This window comes from Rhincodon typus, chromosome 28, assembly GCF_021869965.1.
Source record: "Rhincodon typus isolate 14 chromosome 28, sRhiTyp1.1, whole genome shotgun sequence".
Classification (NCBI taxonomy): Eukaryota; Metazoa; Chordata; class Chondrichthyes; order Orectolobiformes; family Rhincodontidae; genus Rhincodon; species Rhincodon typus.
In genome coordinates, this window is record NC_063359.1 from 28,216,856 (window position 1) to 28,236,834 (window position 19,979).

General features: G+C 40.6%; 1 protein-coding gene across 1 annotated transcript in view; it reads left to right on the forward strand.

Moving 5' to 3' along the window:
- The window catches only part of ttll11 (tubulin tyrosine ligase-like family, member 11), a 194,144-nt gene that overhangs the window by 63,438 nt on the left and 110,727 nt on the right, over window positions 1-19,979 (forward strand). The gene's annotated exons all lie outside the window — the stretch shown is intronic.

The window sequence follows — 19,979 nt, forward strand, 5'->3', positions numbered from 1 at the left end:
GAGGAGGTGGTGGAAGCAGGCGCGATAGCAGGAATCAAGAAGCACCTGGTCGAATACATGAATAGGAAGGGAATAGAGAGATACAGATCCTGTAAGTGAAGACAATTTTAGAATGGAAGGGCAAAATGTGTTGGTGCAGGCTTGGAGGGTCAAAGAGCGTGTTCCTCTGCTGTATTATTCTTTGTTCATTGTTAAATATGGCTGCCTAACCTTTCATTGGAGATTGGTGATACCACGCTTAAAAATAAATCAAAGAACATTGGATGCTGGAAATTAGAAATAAAAACAGGAATTGCTGAAATACCTCAGCAGGTCTGGCAGCATCTGTGAAGAAAAACAAGAGTTAATGTTCGGGTCCTGGATCTGAAGAAGGATGACTTGACCCAAAATGTTAACTCTGCTTTCTTTTCACCAATGCTGTGAGACCTGCTGAGTTTTTTCAAGCTATATTTAACTGTAAGAACTCTGTCTTACTATAAGACAGTACTAGATTTACCATTTCAAATGCCTAGTGCAAGTTTTAATGGCATTTCACAGTGGCAATAGGAACTCAAAATATATCTGCCTGGAAAATTCGACGGAGGGGAAAACAGCAAAACTGATTGACAGATACTCCTCCAAGAATTTATTTATCTTGTTTTCCTGCATTCAGTTGTATTCATGGTTTATATTTGTAATCCTTTGAAAATCTTCACTGAGAGAATAACTTGACTGGTCTGATAATTTTGCAGGTTTCCTTATTACTATTAATGCTGTGTATGAATATTATGGTATTCAACTTTATTGGATGCATGACAGAAAGAAAGATTTATGACTTGTTAAAATAAATACAGAAGGAAACAGAAACTCAGAAAAATGATGAAATAATCACGTGCATCGGATCCAGTGTTTATATCTTTTATTTCTCTAATTTCTAAGGGAATGGCTCCTTTGCCTTGAGTTGTTGTCCCTTCCATAATTTCATCAGTTTGTGTTCTCCCACCTAATCACTTCACCTATGATGCATGTTATTTTGTATTTTTATTTACCCCACTTACTTTTCCTTTCTCTGTTCTACCTTTTATAAGTTGAACCAGTTCTGACCAAGAATAATAAGACTTGAAATGTTAACTTTTCTTCTCCACAGTTGGTGGATATTTCCACCGTAACCTGTTTCAGTTTCAGATTTCCAGCATATTTTTTGAAGTAAATAATCTTTTTGCTTGTTAGTTCAGATTTCTTTTATTTTAAATTTACAGTCCTTGATAATAAGGGAATATTCACGTGTAAGGCACACATATTCTACTTTCCCTAATGAATCTGAAAAACTGTGTAACAGAGTTATCAATTGAAGATAAAGTGACTTGCAACCAGTGGCTAAAATATGGCTGTTTCAACAACAGCAAGCATATTGAATTACCAGAATTGGGAAAATCAGACTTGTTTGATGATATGATATTAAGCAACCAGTCAAAAATGTAACCAAATATTAAATTTTAAGGGATGCAGCGACTCTGATTGCAATTTGAGTATTGCACATTTTTTATAATTTATATTTGAATAATTCAATACCTTTTTCTTTAACTGAATGGGGAAATAGTTTAATCCTTTTTTAAATGATCCATGTTTTGGAATTTATTTCAGAATGTTTTCCTGGTCTCACTGAATAGATCTCAATTTTGGCTTTATCAATTGATCTTTACTAGTTACTACTCTTAATCAGCAAAGCAGTTAAGTTTCTGCTACATACCTTATTTGAATGGTTATACCAACAACTCTCTCCATCTTGATTGTTGGAAAACGTCCACGTATTTCTGCAATGCACTCTGACCATGCTGGCAGATTTTCAAGGGTTTATTTTGCTGAATGAAAACTATTTAAATTCCTAAGGGCATCCAATAAGATGAATCCCACAATCCTAATAGAAGAGCAAACTAAATTTCAGAGAATAGAGCCAGAACAGCATCCAAACTATGGAGTATTTATTTGATTTAGATAAATTATAAATAGTTTCATTGATGAAATGCCTGATACATAAACAGGATTTAGAATCTGTTTGTCCAAGAAATGCTGAGGCTTTAACAACAAAATTGTGGAGGAATTTATGTTACTTCTGGGGTATAATCATTGGCATGAATATTGGTCAGTTTTACAGAAACAAGCAGATCTGCAGCAAGAGGATAGTCACCAGAGGTGAAGGTGGACAATATCCTCATTGTCTTTATTTTAAGTCCTTATATGGATTATTCAATTCAAATTGGTTGCATCTGAAACGAGTTGGTAGAAGGGTGGATTAAAATTTCATACCTAACTTTTTCTTCATTCAAAATAGAGCAGGATAATTACTTGGCTAAGAATGAAATTAAGGGCAATTATAATTAAATATTTCTTGAAATATGGGCCTGGATTTTCTGATGGCCAGATGATTGTTCTTCTGGCAGAGATGGGATTTGTGCATAGGGACCCTATAGAATCCCTATTGTGGCAGACTCCGAAGGAATTGCCTAGGAAATTGAATATTCTGCTGGGCAATTCCTGTATGCCTTTAACCCCCCCAAATGTTTCTATTGAAATTGGAAAATTTGGAGAGTTCCATTGAAATTAGGTATAATTATTCAGGGAAAGTAAAATTATTATATTCATAGTCTAACACCTCACTAACTACTCAGTTGACCCATACTTGCCTTACACGCTACCAATTCACCTCCCCAAACTACTTACACCCTCCAGACCCTGAACTAACATACAACCCCATCCCCTCCCCCCACTCCTGTCTGCCTCCTTCCCTTTCCCACACTGTGTAACCCCTCTTTGCCTGCTTCAGACCTGATCCCTTCTTTACCTGCTCCGGTCCCAAGCCCCAATTTCCCTACCCTGGACCTTGGCATCTACCAGCTGATGGCACCCAATTTTACTGGGCCTCCACCCTCCTGGCACTCTAGTCTCTCACTTGCATCATGTACTTACAGTTTGACTGCAATGTCACAATGACTATGATTCTGGATCTTTAAATTCCAGAATATGGAAGTTGACTGCTATGAAAGGAGGGCATGGTTTGCCTTTCTCTGACTGTTCTGTACTATGAGCTCCACATTTCTGATAGAACCTCTTTCTAAATCTCCTGTCAGGAATGCGGAGCTCTCATTTATAAAAAAGGAGGGATGGTGTGCCAATCTGCATGGTATAATTGGGTCTGTCATCACTATTAGACTGTACGTTGGAGACAGTCAGTCCAAGATAACATTGACCGTCTGTTTTATAATGTGTTCGCACAATAATGAGTGTGAAATTCTACCAGGATGTTTTGTTTAGTTTTGTCCTAGCAATTGTACTGTTGTAATGTTTCTGAACCTGTAAATCATATGGCCTTTAATGACCATTTTGAATGTCAAAGTCCTTTTTTTAAATGGAAATATGTTGTTTTTAAACCATTTATAATCTACTTCATGTCCTGTAGACATGACAAAAAATAAACTATCCAATTTCTCTTCTGAAGGAGTTGCAGCCCCTCTGATTTAAATCTCTATGGGTGTTGACAATATTCCAAATCCTTTGCTAAATTTTACGATATTAAATATTGATGATGAGTATTGGCAGGTGGTTTGACTATGGAAACATCATAGCAAAAGCCCAATTCTGTCATTGACTAATGTCCAAACTTACACTATTCCATAAGTAATTGCTGGATTAGAACTGGAAACAAGATGAGAGTTGATTTCTGTACTTCTGCATTTTTAACAGCCTTAATTCAGATTGAACCTCAGAATTTACTACTCTTTGGTTTAACTACTCGTTGGATAAACTCCCAACTGTCAAGGGATTCTTTTGTATGTGGAGTTGACATTTGAGATGTGGGAACGAATTGTTGTTCACATCATGACATTTCATTGTTAGGTCCATTTTAATCACTTTACAGCCATGAATAGTTTTGAAATGTCTGAAGAGTGATGCAAGTTTTTAATGCATCATTTATCATGTGTATCTTGAACTGATCAAAGCAATCGCATGAACAAGCTCGTTAAAAAGAGAAGGAGCAGACAGTTTAAAAAAAGGACAGCATCTTGGAAGGTCCGTGACTATATTGAAAAGTAGGTTTAGGGCTCATTCTTGTTAAATGAAACATCAAAATGTTTCCATTCCATTGAAATTAATTTTGAATAAAATAAGAACTAAGAACTGCGGTTATTGGAAATTTGAAATAAAAAGAGTGCTGGAGAAGCACTGCAAATCTGGGAGTATCTGTTAAAAGAAAAATAAAGTTAATGTTTCAAATCCAGTGATCCTTCATCAGAACTGGCATTAGCTTGGAAAGGGTTATATTTATGCTGCTAACAGAATGTGAATGGGAGTGAATAGAGAACATGAAACTGGAGTCCAGTGTAAGAGAGAAGAGTAGATAAGGGGATAGGTAAACAAATAAATTGTTGTTGATGATGAGCTGTGAGAGAGATAAATACTGGGTTGCATGCTAGCGAGTAGTGTGAATAGTTAAAAATGGGTTGCCTGTTCAGGAAACAACTGATACAACATAGGACCCAGATGTGTGGGTGATGGTAACCAACATGGAGGAGGACGAGCATGTTCTGAAATTAGTGAACTCAATGTTGTGTCCTAGACAGAGGAGATATTAGTCCTCCAACTTGCGTTGAACTTGCTGGAGCACTGCAGCAGGCCTGATATACTAATGTTAGCATGGAAAGATGGTGATATGTTAAAGTGGCAGGCAACTGGGAGCTTGGAGTCCTTTTAATGGATCGAGCATTGGTGTTTGGCAAAGTGATTGCCCAGTCTGCATTTTGCCTCTACAGAGCACAGGCCATCACATTGTGAGCAGCGAATACAGTAAACTAGATTGAATGAAGTACAGGTAAATCTCTGTTTCACCAGGAACTCCTTGTGGATGATGAGGAGCAATCTGTCAATGTTTAATCTCTGAATCCTGAAGCTGGTGATTGATAAATGTGAATGTGTGTGAAGTGTGTCTGAGCAAAGTTGCAATAAGTTTGTGCAAGTAAAAAGCAGCTGCCATCAGAAGAAGCTATGACAAAAATGTGTGTTTAGGCTAGAAGAAAGAATTGCTTTCTTTTATTTTATTCACTTGCGGAACTTGGGTGTGGCTCTGAGACAGAGGGTGTTGGCCAACATCTATTGCCTGCCCATAGTTGCCTTGAGAAAGTGGTGGTGAGCTGCCTTCTTTAACCACTGTAGTCCATGTGCTGTAGGTTGACCGCAATGCCTCCTTAGAGAGGGAATTCCAGGATTTTGACCCAGCAACAGTGAAGGAACGGCGATATATTTCCAAGTCTGTATGGTGATGGCTTGGACAAGAACTTGCAGTTGGTGGTGTTCCCATGTAACTCCTGCCCTTGTTGGAAGTGGTCATGAGTTTGAAAGGTGCTTTCTAAGGATCTTTGGTGAATTTCTGCAGTGCATCCTGTTCATAGTATATACTGCTGTTCCTAAGCGTCAGTGATGGAGCAAGTGGATGCTTGTGGTTGTGGTGCCAATCAAGTGAACTGCTTTGTCCTGAATGGTGTCAGAGGGACCTAAGGGGACATTTCATAATATATACATTCCAACAAATAAGAACAATTCCAAGGGACAGACTCCATCCTTGGTTGACTAGAAATGATAAAATGTCAGAAGTTATTTATTAAAGATGACATAGCAGGGCAGATGTATAAGTTCAAAATAATCAGGCAGAGTCATGTTTGACCAATCTATTAACATATCAGCATAGATAGAAGATGGGCTGGCTAACAGGAAGCAGAGAGTACGTGTATATGGGTCTTCTTCAGGTTGACAAAATGTAATACGATGTGCTGCAGGGATTGCTGCCTGGACGTCAACTGCTTATAACATCTATATAACTGAGTTGAGGGTTTGGAAGACATGACCACTAATTTTGCTCACAACATAAAGGTACATGGGAAAGTAAGTTGTGAAAAAGACACAAGAAGGTTGCAAAAATATTTATAGGTGAAATGAGTGTGAAAAATGTGGCAAATGGAGTACAATGTAGGAAAAGGTGAAATTGCTGATTTTGGCAGACAGAACAAAAGGAAAGCATATTACCGTAATGCTGAGAGATTGCAGAGCTCTGATATACAGAGGGATTTGGGTGTCCTCAGTCATGAACAGCAAAAAGTTAGTATTGTTATGGACCAGACCAAACCTCCTCAAAAGATATTAGGAAGGTAGCCTAGACTACAACTTTTTTCTTATTTTTAAAGGGAAGTGTAAGGCACTATGTTCCAGATGTAACTATAACTCTATCAAAATACTTCACAAGATTATATACATGTTAACTATCACTGATTAGTTGTTCCAAGGTAGTAACATCCCATAAACACACCCTTGGCGAAAGCAAATTCAGTAAAATAGATTGTCTCACATGCAACATTTGTCCAGTCCAGGAGGAAAGAACATCAAGAGAAAATTCTGAGAGAGAGAGAGAAAACTCAAGCATTTTGTTGTAACGGGGAGAGACTTATAGCTGCTTCCAAACTCCAACAACTACTGAAAGTTAAACTAAAATCCTGGTTCTGTAGGAACTTGATCCCACCCCTTCACGCTACTTCTATTATTCCAACTTTTAAAAAAAAATTGCAAAACATCATTGGCATGGAACAGACCACTCAACACCTCTACCTTAACCTCTCTTCATTTAAAAAAACGACAAAATACACCTCTTAAAGACAAAGACATACTATCATCACACCTCCCCCTTAAAAAAACGCATCAATATGCAAAGATGACTTCATTTTTAAAATCCTTTAGTCTTACGCTATTAGTACACTACAATACATATACATTACATTGACTCTAAGCATACAAACATTCAATACTGTAGTCTATTTCATCCTGTCCTTCTGCCACTGAACACCTTCATGTTCCTTCATCATAGTCATAACAATGCATTGTCAACTACGTTCTCTCGCCCTGCCACGTGTATAATTTTCAAATTGAATGGCTGCAATCATAAGCTCCATGTAAAAAGTCTGGAATTTTTGTCCTTAAATTTTACCAAAAGCTTTAAGGGTTTATGATTAGTATATACAATTGTCTCAGATACATTACTGGCAACATAAATGTTGAAATGTTACAATGCAAATACAAAACTCAAGGTCTGTTTCTCAATTGTGGAATATTTCTGCTGATGAATATTCAATTTTCTGGAAAAATATCCAATAGGTTTTCCCATCCTTTCATTGTCTTCTTGTAAGAGTACAGCACCAACACCTGCATCATTTGCATCGATAGACACCTTGAATAGCCTTTCGTAGTTACATGTTGCAGACACTGGAGCAGTGGTCAACACAGCTTTCAGGTTGTCAAATGCTATTGAACACTCTTCCATCCACTGAAATTTTTTATCCTTGTTCAACAGGTCAGTCAGTGGAGCAACCACATTGCTAAAATTCAGTAGAACTTCTGATAAAAAAACACTCAGTCCCAGGAATCATAATACTTCCCTCTTTGTTGATGGTATAGGAAGCTCCCCAATAACCTTTCTTTTCACATCTTGTAGGGGCATCTGTCCATGTCCAGTAACACAGCCAAAAGAACATGACTTGTGCTTTTGAAAACTCAGTCTTAGTCAGGTTTATCACCAAGCCCACCTTCTGAAGTTGATCGAACAATTCCAATAGATGCTCCAAATATTCCTTCCATGTGTGACTAAAAATCAACAGATCGTCTATGTATACCACACAATTGAATAATCCCGAAATGACTTTATTGGTTAATCTTTGAAATGTGGCTGGCACATTTTTCATACTAAATAGCATGAATTTAAGCTGGTACAGACCATTCGGTGTCATGAAAGCAAAAATTCACATTGCTGTTTCGAATAAAGGTACCTGCTATATCCTCTGATTCGAAGTCCAACTTCGAAAGATAAGTAGCTAGTCCCACCTTCTCAATACAGGCTTCCAGATATGGAATGAGATATGAGTCAGATTTTGTAATTGCATTGACTTTGCGATAGTCCACAGATAATCACTGGGTACCATCTGGATTTGGCACCATTACTATGGCTGAGCTCCATTTGCTGCAACTCACTTCAATTGTATTATCTTTGAGCATTCTTTCAATCTCTTTTTGAACCTGTGCCAACTTTAGAGGGTTAAGTCTGTAAGGATGTTGCTTAATTGGAACAGCATTTGCCATATCTACATTATGTGTAATCAGATGAGTACTTCCCAGCTTATTCCCACATGTCTCATGTGATTTTAATAACTATTTTAGGTCATTTCAATATTCCCACATAATTCAGTAATTTATCCCAATTTTTGAGAACTTCCTGAATGTCCAATTTAATTTGAGGAATGCCCAATTCAGAATCATCTGATTTTGGTTCTTCACTCTGTGTTTTGGCCAATAACACATTGTCTTTTTGCTTTCCTTCCCTATCAAAATACCTTTTGAGCATATTCACATGATACACTCTTTGAGATTTCTTTCTATCTGGTGTGCCAATCAAATAATTTATCTTACTCAATTTCCTTTTAATTTGATAAGGCCCACTAAACCTTACCTCGAAAGGGTCGCCTACCACTGGTAGTAACACTAACACTTCATCCCCACTAGCAAAATTGTGAATTTTTGATTATTTGCTTGCTTCCTGTTTCATCACATGCTGTGTTCTAGCCAACTCACCCACTGTATGTGTTCTTTGCTTGAAATTTGACACATAGTCCAATTATGTAGTCTCTGAACTCTGACTCACCAATTTCTCCTTAATTAGTTTCAATGGCCCTCTTACCTAATGCCCCAAAACTAATTCAAATGGACTGAATTTAGTTGATTCATTAGGTACATATTTAATTGCAAAAGTACAAATGGAATTCCTTTATCCCAGTCCTCTGGATTGCCTTTAAAGTTTGTCTTTAAAGTTTGATGCCACCTTTCTAATGCCCTCTGCAATTCAGAATGTTAGCAGTGGATTTGAATTGCTTTATTCCTAAGTTATGCATAAGATCCTCGAATAGCTTTGATTTAAAATCCCCACCCACCACTGACATCGCTGGTGACGTCACTAACTCCGCCCCCACACCCAGCTCCAACCCAGCCACCAGCTCTCCACCCAGCCCCAGCTCCAAGCCCTGCTGGGTTTTCACTATCCCCCCAGATCTCCCCCGTCACTGAGGACAAAAGTCAGTTCGCAGTAAAGGACTCAACTTCATTCCTCACTGCCCACACATCAATGAATTCCGCTCACGCTTGGATGTCCAACATATTTTCTGTTGCCTCTGCCTCCATGCCTATTTCTTTAACTGGGAGTCTAATCCATCCTCTACAGACCCCTTCCCCTGCCTCCAACACACTCCATTCTCCGGGACACCACCCCAAGGCCTCCTGCCCTCTTTTGACGTCTTCATTTCCAACTGCTGTCGTAATATCGATCGCCTCAACCTCTCCACCCCCTCACTCACTCCAACCTCTCCCCCACGGAACGTGCAGCCCTCCACTCCCTCCACTCCAACCCTAACCTCACTATCATACCCACGGATAAGGGGGGGCGCAGTTAGGGTATGGCACACTGACCTTTACATAGCTGAGGCCAGGTGCCAACTCTCTGACACCTCCTCCTACCGCCCCCTCAGTCATGATCCCACCCCAGACCACCAAAACATCATCTCCCAGACCATCCATAACCTCATTACCTCCGGTGATCTCCCGCCCACAGCCTCCAACTTCATCGTTCCCCAACCCCGTACCGCCCATTTCTATCTCCTTCCCAAAATCCACAAACCTGACTGTCCCGGTCGACCCATTGTCTTTGCCTGCTCCTGCTCCACTGAACTTATGTCCGCTTACCTTGACTCTGTTTTCTCCCCCCGACCCAGGAACTCCCCACCTATGTCCAAGACACCATCCATGCCCTCCATCTCCTCCAAGATTTCCAATTCCCTGGCTCCCAGCACATCATCTTCATGATGGATATCCAATCCCTGTACACTTGCATTCCCCACGCAGATGGCCTAAAAGCCCTCTGCTTCTTTCTCTCCCGCAGGCCCAACAAGTCCCCCTCCACCGATACTCTCATCCGCTTAACTGAACTCGTCCTTACCCTGAACACTTGTCCTTCAACTCCTCCCACTTCCTACAGACTAAGGGAGTGGCCATGGGAACCCGCACAGGCCCAAGCAATGCCTGCCTCTTCGTAGGATACTTGGAACAGTCCCTCTTCCGCAGCTACAATGGCACTATTCCCCACCTCTTCCTCCGCTACATCATTGTATATATCGGCGCTGCCTGGTGCTCCCACGAGAAGCTTGAACAGTTCGTCAACTTTACTAACACCTTTCACTCCAACCTCAAGTTCACTTGGACCATCTCTGATACCTCTCTCTCTTTCCTGGACCTCTCTGTCTCTATCTCTGGTGACCACCTCGAAACAAACATCTATTTCAAGCCCACCGACTGCCACAGCTACCTAGACTACACCTCCTGTCACCCAACTTCCTGCAAGAATGCGATCCCCTACTCCCAATTCCTCCACCTCCGCTGCGTCTGCTCCCAAGATGGTGCGTTCCACTCCCGAACGTCCCAGATGTCCTCTTATTTCAAGGACCACAACTTCCCCCCTTTGGTGGTCGAAATGCTGTCAACCACATCTCTTGCATTTCCTGCACCTCTGCCCTCACATCCCCACCCCACAACAAAAACAAAGACAGAATCCCCCTCATCCTCACATATCACCCCACTAACCTCCGTATCCAACGTATCATTCTCCGCCGCTTCCGCCACCTACAATCTGACCCACAGCCAAAGATATATTTCCCTCCCCACCCCTATCTGCCTTTCGTAGGGACTGCTATCTCCGCAACTCCCTCATCCGCTCCAGACTCATCCGCACCACACTCCCCACTAGCCCCACCAAGCCCGGCACCTTTGCCTGCAACCGCAGGAAGTGCTACACCTGCCCTGACACCTCCCCCCTCACCTCCATCCCAGGCACCAAACAAACCTTTCACATCAGACAGAGGTTCACCTGCGCATCTGTCTATGTGGTCTGTTGTATCCACTGCTCCCGATGTAGCCTCCTTTACATCGTTGAGACCAAGTGGAGGTTCGGAGACCGCTTGGTAGAGCAGCTGCATTCTGTTCGTGACAAACAATAACACCTCCCAGTCGCGAAACATTTCAACAACCCCTCCCACTCCCTGGGTGATATGTCCATCCTGGGCCTCCTTCAGTGTCACAATGACACCACCCAGAAACTGAAGGAGCAGCACCTCATATTCCGCCTCGGGAGCCTACAGCCCAATGGCCTAAACGTAGACTTTACCAGTTTCAAAATCTGCCCACCCCCAGCCTCATCCCATGACCAACCCACCCTCTCATCCCGCCTCCTTGACTTGACACAACCTGTCCATCTTCTCTCCCACCTATCCGCTCCTCCCACCTCACTGACAATCCCCACCACTGCCTACTTGCGCTCACCTATCATCATCCCACCTATCTTCCCCAGCCCCACCCCTCCTCTCTATTTATTTCAGAGCTCCCTTCCCCCTACCCCATTTCTGAAGAAGAGTCCAACCTGAAACGTCAATTTTCCTGTTCCTCTGATGCTGCCTGGCCTGCTGTGTTATCTCTGACTCCAGCCCAGCTGTTCTTACTATCCCTGATGTAAAATTTGACACTTGATCTTATTCTTTTTCTGTGGGTAGTCTGTATCTAGTAAAATATTGAGTAACTCTTTACAATCTTTTTGGCTGTGATTCTGCGTAATGGAATGGGCTTGTGAAAAGCTAATAGGCACATTGATTATGGTCAACAAATAGTGATTCCCAATTTTGTTTTAGGTAGGGGTGCTGCACAATCAATTAAGACTGTTGTAAAAGCTTCCTCAAATGCAGGAATGGGTTTTATTGCTACTGGTTTTATCACTGCCTGGGGTTTTTCAATTACCTGACACGTATGACATGTCTGGCAAAATTCAGCCAAATATCTATGCAGTCCAGGCCAACAAAAAAGTTTTTGTATTTTGGCTTGAATTTTCCTTACCCCCAAGTGACCTCCTACTGGTAATTCACGTGCTCCCACAACACCTTTTTATAACCCACCGGTAATACAACTTGACGAGCTTCTGCCCATTTTTCATCTGCCTGAATATATGATGGTCTCCATTTCCTCATCAAGACTTCATTTTTAAGATATTAACATTCTGGGATACACTCGGATTCTTCGTCAGTCAATGCCTTTTGTGCAACTGCTTTAGTTTTTCATTTTTCTGCTGTCTTTCAGCTAGCTTCTCTGAACTAAAAATATCCACTGTGTCCTCCACCTGTTCTTGTTTCTCCCAAATTACTTGATCAAACATAGTCTCTGATAATTGAGCTTCACCTTCCTTACCTCTACTCCTTGTGGCTTTGTGACCTTGTTACTACATAGTCAGGAAGAATCCCAGGATATACTTCCTGTAACACCTTAGTTGTCTGATCTTCCACTGGCTTTTCAACCATAGCAAGCATCACCCCCACCTGTGATCCAGCTATAGTATTACCAAGGATAAATTGTATCTCTGGAACTGAGAATATATCTATTATTCCTACCAACACTTCATCAGTTTTCACCGGACTGTCTAATCTCACTTTACATAATGGAACGCTGCTCTTCTCACCATGAATTTCACATATTTATCACCATTTCCGGCAATACTCCTTCCAAAGTACGTACCTCTTCATCTCTCATCATCAAAGATTGACTTGCTCCTGTATATCTGAAAATTTTAATTTCTTTACCTGCTCCTCCCAGCATATGTGATTAAACCTTACCCACACAAGTTAATTCTTTAAAGGGATCTGGCAGTTTCTTCTCAACCAAGCCCTGATCAGGTTGTACGTTCTTTTGTAGCATTTTAGCTTCCACTATGCTATCCTTTACCATTTCAACAAAACTCATTGGCTTATCGTGTTCTCCCACATCTCAGCACTCTTTCTAAACCACCAACTCTGCAATTTCATGTGGCCTATTATAGTGAAAACACCTGAGGGTTTTTACTTCTCATAGGTTTCCTTTCAAACATGTGGTAAGCTATCTTTACTATCTTGAATGAGATGTCCATTTCCCTTATCACCTGAGGATTTCTTTTCCCTGATTTCTGTCCCTCAGATTGAAATTGATGTTGGAAGCCAAAATTTGATTTATGAACTAACTCATAATCATTTGCCATTTTCGCTCCTAATCTGGCAGTCTTAACTCTCTGCCCTTCCACATGAGTTCTCACAATTTCAGGAAGTGAAGTTTTGAACCCTTTCAAAATAATCATCTCCCTAAGAGCATCGTAAGTTTGATCTATTTGCAATGCTTTTATCCACCTGTCAAAGTTCCTTTGTTTGATCCTTTCAAACTCTACACACATCTGACCAGGCTCCCTCTGTAGATTCCTAAAATTTTGTCTGTAGGCTTCTGGCACTAGTTCATATGCACGTAAGATGGCTTTTGTCACCTCATACTCCTCAGATACCTCCTCTGATAGTGCTGCAAATACCTCATGAGCTGTGCCTACCAACAGCACCCACATAGTCACCAGTCATTTCATTTGTTTATCCACCTTCTTTAGGATAGCACGGTGGCTCAATGGTTAGCACTGCTGCTGCACAGCGCCAGGGACCCGGGTTCAATTCCATCCTCAGGCAACTGTCTGGCTGGAATTTGCATATTCTCCCTTGGTCCATGAGAGTTTCCTCCCACACCCCAACGATGTGCAGGTTAGGTGGATTGGCCATGCTAAATTGCCCTAGGGTTCAGGGATGTGCTGACTAGGTGAATTAGCCGTGGGAAATGAATGGTTACAGGGATAGGGTGGGTCTGGATGGGATGATCTTTGGAGGATCGATGTGGACATGAGGGCTAAATGACCTGCTTCCCCGATGTAGGAATTCTATGATTCTATTAAGTGTTTCTCAAACGAAATGAAAAAGGCTCTTATGGACTTCCCGTTACACTTAGATATATTTAAACAGATCACCACCTTGCTTTTGGTTACGAAGGGATTGCTCTCCATCTCTGCCCTCATCACTAATCCAACCTTTCACCTCTACCATTTTCAGTTCCAACCTCTGAAGTTCAAAAAACCCTCTCTCACATTCTTCTCTTTCTTTGTCTTTTTTTTGCTAGAGCTATTCTTTCTTTTTTTTCTTTTTCTGTTGCCTCTTTCTTTTTCCCTTGCCATTGTCTCTAAGCTGCTTCATTTGCAATTAAATTTTAGCCATTTCCAATGATTCTGACGGCACTTTTGGCAATTGTAAATGTCAAGCTATTGCTGCAAATACTTCCTCTTTTCGCACTGATAAAAGCAATCCCAACTCCAGTTGTCTGTCAATTCCAAAAGCTTTGCCTTGCTCACTTTCGGTAAAATTCCCGAAGTGACTACTTCCAATCCCTGGAAACTCTTAGTGACTGAAAGAGCCATTACTAAATTAGGCACACTCTGTTTAAACCAACTGAATGCAACAAAAACACCACCACTCACTACCTTTGTGTCCAATAATCCTAAACCCAACCTGGAATTAGAGATTTTGATCCTGACAAAAGCCCCAGACCAGACCAAACCCCCTCAAAATGTACTAAGAAGATAGTCTTGACCCCAACTTTTTCTTATTTGTAAAGGCAAGTGTCAGGTGTTCCACTCTGGATGCAACTCGATTGGTCGAATTACCAGGCTTGAAGCAAAACACAGTTCTTTCTTAGATTATAGTTAAAATACATATAAAGTAAGATTTTTTTTCAAAATTAGCTCAACTATGACTGTATCAAAATACTTTGCAAGATTATATACATGTTAACTACCACTGATTAGCTGTTCCAAGATAGTAACATCCCATAAACACACCCTTGGCAGAGGCAAATGCAGTAAAATTGATTGTATGTGAGACAACATTTCTCCAGTCCAGGAGAAAAGAACATTAAGAGAACATTCTGAGAGGGAGAGAGATAGAGAACTCAAACATTTTGATGTAGCAGGGAGAGGTGTATAACAGCTTCCAAACCCCAATAGGAGATTGACTCGCCCCTTCATGCTGGTTCTATTGCTCCAACTTTAAATAAAAAAACCCCAACGCCTCAGATTTTGTTTACTTTGTTGGCTTGGAACAGACTGTTCATAACCTTTGTCTCAACCTCTCTTCATTTAAAAAAAAGACAAAATACACCTCAAACTGTAGTATCATCACATTATGCACACACAGAAAGTAATCAGGAAAGTTAATAAAATGTTATTATTTATCATGAGTGAAGTATAATACAAAAGTAGGGAGGTTATGCTTCAGTCATACAGAGCACTGGCAATACTGCATCTCGAGTACTGTGCACTTTGTTGGTCACCTTATTTAAGGAAAGACACAGTATGTTGGAGGCATTTCAAAGAAGGCTTACTAAACTAATAACTGGAATGTGAGGCAAGACTAGACTTGTATCTGCTGGAGTTTAGAAGAGTAAGGGATGACATAGACTCATAAAGATATACAGCATGGAAATTGACCCTTCAACCCAACTTGTCCATGCCAAACAGATATCCTATATAAATCTAGTCCCATTTGCCAGCATTTGGCCCAAAAACCTCTCAACCCTTCTTATTCATATACCCATCTAGATGCCTTCTAAATGTTGTAATCGTACCAGCCTCCACCATTCCCTGTAGCAGCTCATTCCGTACCCGCTCACTCTCTGCGTGAAGAAGTTATCCCTTAGGTCCCTTTTATATCTTCCCTCTCTCACCTTAAATCGGTGCTGTCTAGTTTTGGATTCCCCCACCCCTGGGAAAAGACCTTGCCTATTTACCCTATCCATGTCCCTCATGATTTTATAAATGTCTACAAGGTCACCCGCCAGCCTCCAATGCTCCAGGGAAAATAGCCCCAGCCTATTCAGCCTCTTCCTAGTTTCACAACATCCTTCCTATAGAAGGGAGACCAGAATTGCATGCAATACTCCAAAAGTGACTGAACCAATGTCCTGTACAGCTGCAACATGACCTCCCAACTCCTATACTCAGTGCACTGACCAATAAAGGCAAGCATGCCAAATGCCTTCTTCACTATCCTATCTACCTGTGACTCCACTTTCAAGGAACTATGAACCATTCAAAATTATGAAGGGTTCTGTTGCCTCTTATGTGAGAATCTAGAAGTAGGTGTGGCTGTTGTGGTCACTTATTTAAAGCAGAAATTATAATTTTTTTTCTCTGAGGGGTTGTCCTTGGAACTCGCTCCTTAAAAGGTGATGTAAGCAGTATTCTTGAATATTTTTAAGGCAGCGATAGACTGCTGTTGTTGAGCACGGAGTTGAAGAGTTACCAGGGGTGGTTGGGAATATGGATTTGAGGTTACAAACAGTTCAGCCATAATCTTGTGGAATGGTTGAACAGGCTTGAGAGGCCATGTGGCTAACTCCTGCTCCTGACTTTTGTCTATAATTTCAACAGTTGTGGCTCTGGGCAAGGCATTGCAGCATAATCTGTAACTTCATTTCAACATTAATCTATCCATACAATTAATCTTGACATTGTTGTTTGTTTCAAAAGTGGCGCTGGTGGAATATCCAAAATGGATCCAAGTTGTACAGACTATGGACAAGCCTGTTGTTGGGGCAGAAGGGTGGGTGAAGGGGTTCACGTGTAGTGACAGACAAATGAAAACATTCTGGCTTTTGGCTTCAGGCTAATGAAGAGCAATAGGAGGAAAAGTGTAGCCAGTTGCATTTGGAATTAGGAAGGTAGAATCTGTTATAAAAAGAAAGGGACAAATGAGAGGAAGGATGGTGCAGAAAGGCAGGACAGGTCAGTTACCTGGGTAAGTTGAGTTTCTGAAGGCATATTATGTACCCTCATCAATGGAAGGTAAACGAAGGAGGCATATGAAAGATGTTTGAAGCAGAAGAATGGCAAAACTAAGCATGAGAGAGAGAGAGAGAATAGTAAAGCCGATTACTAGGTTTTTCAGTTAGTATGTGATCAGGACAGACTAATCGTTACGTTACAGAGCCATCGGTAGTTTCAAAGACAAATTATGTGGAAAAAGAATGATCTGTTGTGCTTTGTAACTAACTGGGAGAAAAGAAAAGGAAAATAAAAGCATGAACGACAGGACTTGTGTACGATAGGAAAGAAATTTGTTGTCTCATTCACTTCTGAGAAACTGGAGAAACTAGTCTTGGGATCAGAAACAGACACAAAGGTAAGAGCTGTGTGATCACTTTTCAGATTGACCAAAATATGGCAATCCATGATTTTATTGAGACAGAAAACATATTTTAGCACTATTTAAGGAAAAGGAGAGGGACTGAAGGCATCTGGGTAAAGAAAAGGATCTGGATATCATGGATTATCGGCCTCAGAAAACGGGACACATCAAAGAATTCTGTGTACTTGCAAAAGACTTACTATGAAAGGCTGCTGCTGAATCTGTAGCTCTGTTAAAATCCCCTTGTTCTGTTCTGGAGTCAGAGAGAGGCTGGACAGTCTTTTTAGGTGTGTGCCCAGTATCCATGTCATTGAAAAGTTGTTTAACCCTTTGTGATCTGTTTAGCATGTGGTTTTAAAGGAGTTTGCTGTTTTGTGTCATAATTGATTTATCACTGTTTTCCTGCCTTTAAGAATACGTTATTCTGTCTATGAAGTAAATGAGTTTGTTTTGTATGCATGGTGTTGACATGTGTAGTGATTGTAACAAGGTCAGCCAGGTGGACCTCATAGAATATGAATTCCCTGATTGGGGCTGTTAAACTGGTCCAATCAGGAAGCCCTGGCTGACAGATAAGGACAGGAGTGTGAGAGGTTCTGTTCACTCATAGAGCTGGCTCTGAGGGAGCTGGATCAGAGTCAAGGATTCTCCATATGTAAATAAGAGGTGAGTTGGTGACTGGATACTGGCCTCTGTGGAGTTATTTCAGCAAGTTTGAAATATGATTTATATTAAAAGAGACATGTATTTTTATTCAAACATTTGTAGTAATTATAATGAATTCTGCATTGGATTGGATGGATCTTGGATTTAAAAATATGCTGCAAATTTTAAGAGGATTTGAGGATTCTGGTTCCTGCTACAGTTCTCAAAATACAAGGGAGAATTAATTTTACTTTTGGATATGGCTAAACAGGATTTAGAAACAAACATTTTGGGTGAATTGAATTGCGAAGAAAAGAATAAACTGTAGTTTGGAGAGATTTGATGATTAATCTAAACTCCTGTAATTAAGCTACAGGGCTGGGAAAAATTGCTTTGATTTAAAACTTCAAGTTACTGGCTGCAAGTGACAGTATGGCTTTAAAGCTAAAACATATCGCCACAGATGAAGAGACAACACAGTGTGGAGCTGGAGGAACACAGCAGGCCAGGCAGCATCAGAGGAGCAGAAAAGCTGACGTTTCAGGTTGGGACCTTTCTTTCTGAAGAAGGGTCCCAACCCAAAATGTCAGCTTTCCTGCTCCTCTGATGCTGCCTGGCCTGCTGTGTTCCTCCAGCTCCACACTGTGTTGTCTCTGACTCCAGCATCAGCAGTTCTTACTATCTCTCTTGCCACAGATGAAGCTCTACTTAGTTTTAAATTTCAAGTTTCATACGAAAGTTAACAAAGGAGTAATTTAAATCTGGTCAACTCCCAGGGAACACAGTAAGCCAGGGACTCCTGAGAACCCCAAAGACTGCTGATATGAAATGATTGCAGTGTTCGTGACCAAACAATATGCACTTTCTAAAAAAAACTGATTACCCTGAGCATTATTTGTCTGCGATAAATGCTTTTAAAAACTACATTAAGTCAGATCGTACAAATTTTTTAAAAAACCCTAAGGTGAAGAAAACCAAATCAGTTTATACACTGATGGTAGGTTTACATTTAGAGGCATGTATGATTACACAATCACCTTAAGTAGATGAGAATATACGTTACCTCAGGGGGAGTCATATCCAACATGAACAGATAATTTGGGACATTTTAGGGGCAGCAGCAGTCAAAGCTAAGATTCCTCAATGGTTATCCTGATTACAGTCATTCAAGGCGATTTCTTGAATGGTTAAGTTCAGTTGCAAAGCCAGCTTACCACTTTGCTGGCAAGGATCTTTATAGGGTCCTGCTAATTAACGACACTTGTACATATGGGTATGGAAAGAAAGGCCGGTGGAAACACTGAACGCTGGTCAAGCAGTATGGCGAGACAAAGGAAATAAGGAGTAACCAGTGACACTATGTTCTCTATTTAGAGCACAAAAGAAACTGCAGTACCACTGATATGTCTGGCAACCAGGGGATCCAACAAGGCCTTCCTATGAGAACTCATGTGATGCCACTTTGATCAGAAGCATGAAGTGTTAAATGTCACCATAAACAAACTCGTATGCCCAAGTAGTAGTTCAGAGGTATTGGAGAACAGCAGTGCCTGAAATTGAACTCTCCTTTACGCTTAAAGCCGTCATATATAAAATTAACATCCGTATCATCTACTGTAGGTTAAATTGTATAACCCCTATTATAGCTGTATGCAGTTATTTGTTGAATTAAGTATTAATCAAGTTATTTATTGTCAAATTGTCTTGTCAATGTGAATATTGAATGCAGGCTCATATTTTAGGTAATCTGTTCATAGTTTGCAGCCTGAACAAAAAAGCTGCTAAAGATCTTCAGTGCACATGGACTAGCTGTGAGACTCAACAAAGCCACTGATTTAGTTGTAATCCTCAATTTTGAATTGTGAGAATAAATACCTAGAGTCAGTCAGCATTTATTAATGTATTACACCAAATTAGCTGCTTTGCTCTACATAATTTAGAAGCCAACAAATGGAATTTTACATTTAATTTGAATGTGAACAAACATAATTGCAGAACATTTAAGAATACAGAGATCATGGGAGATAGCAATAAAGGACACTCCAACATTCAAATTCATGGATTACTGCTTGGGAACGGAAATTATCTATCCAGAATCTGTAGAGATATGGTTGAGAAGTGCACATTGTTTTAGTACTACCCTAAACTGTACCATTAAAATTT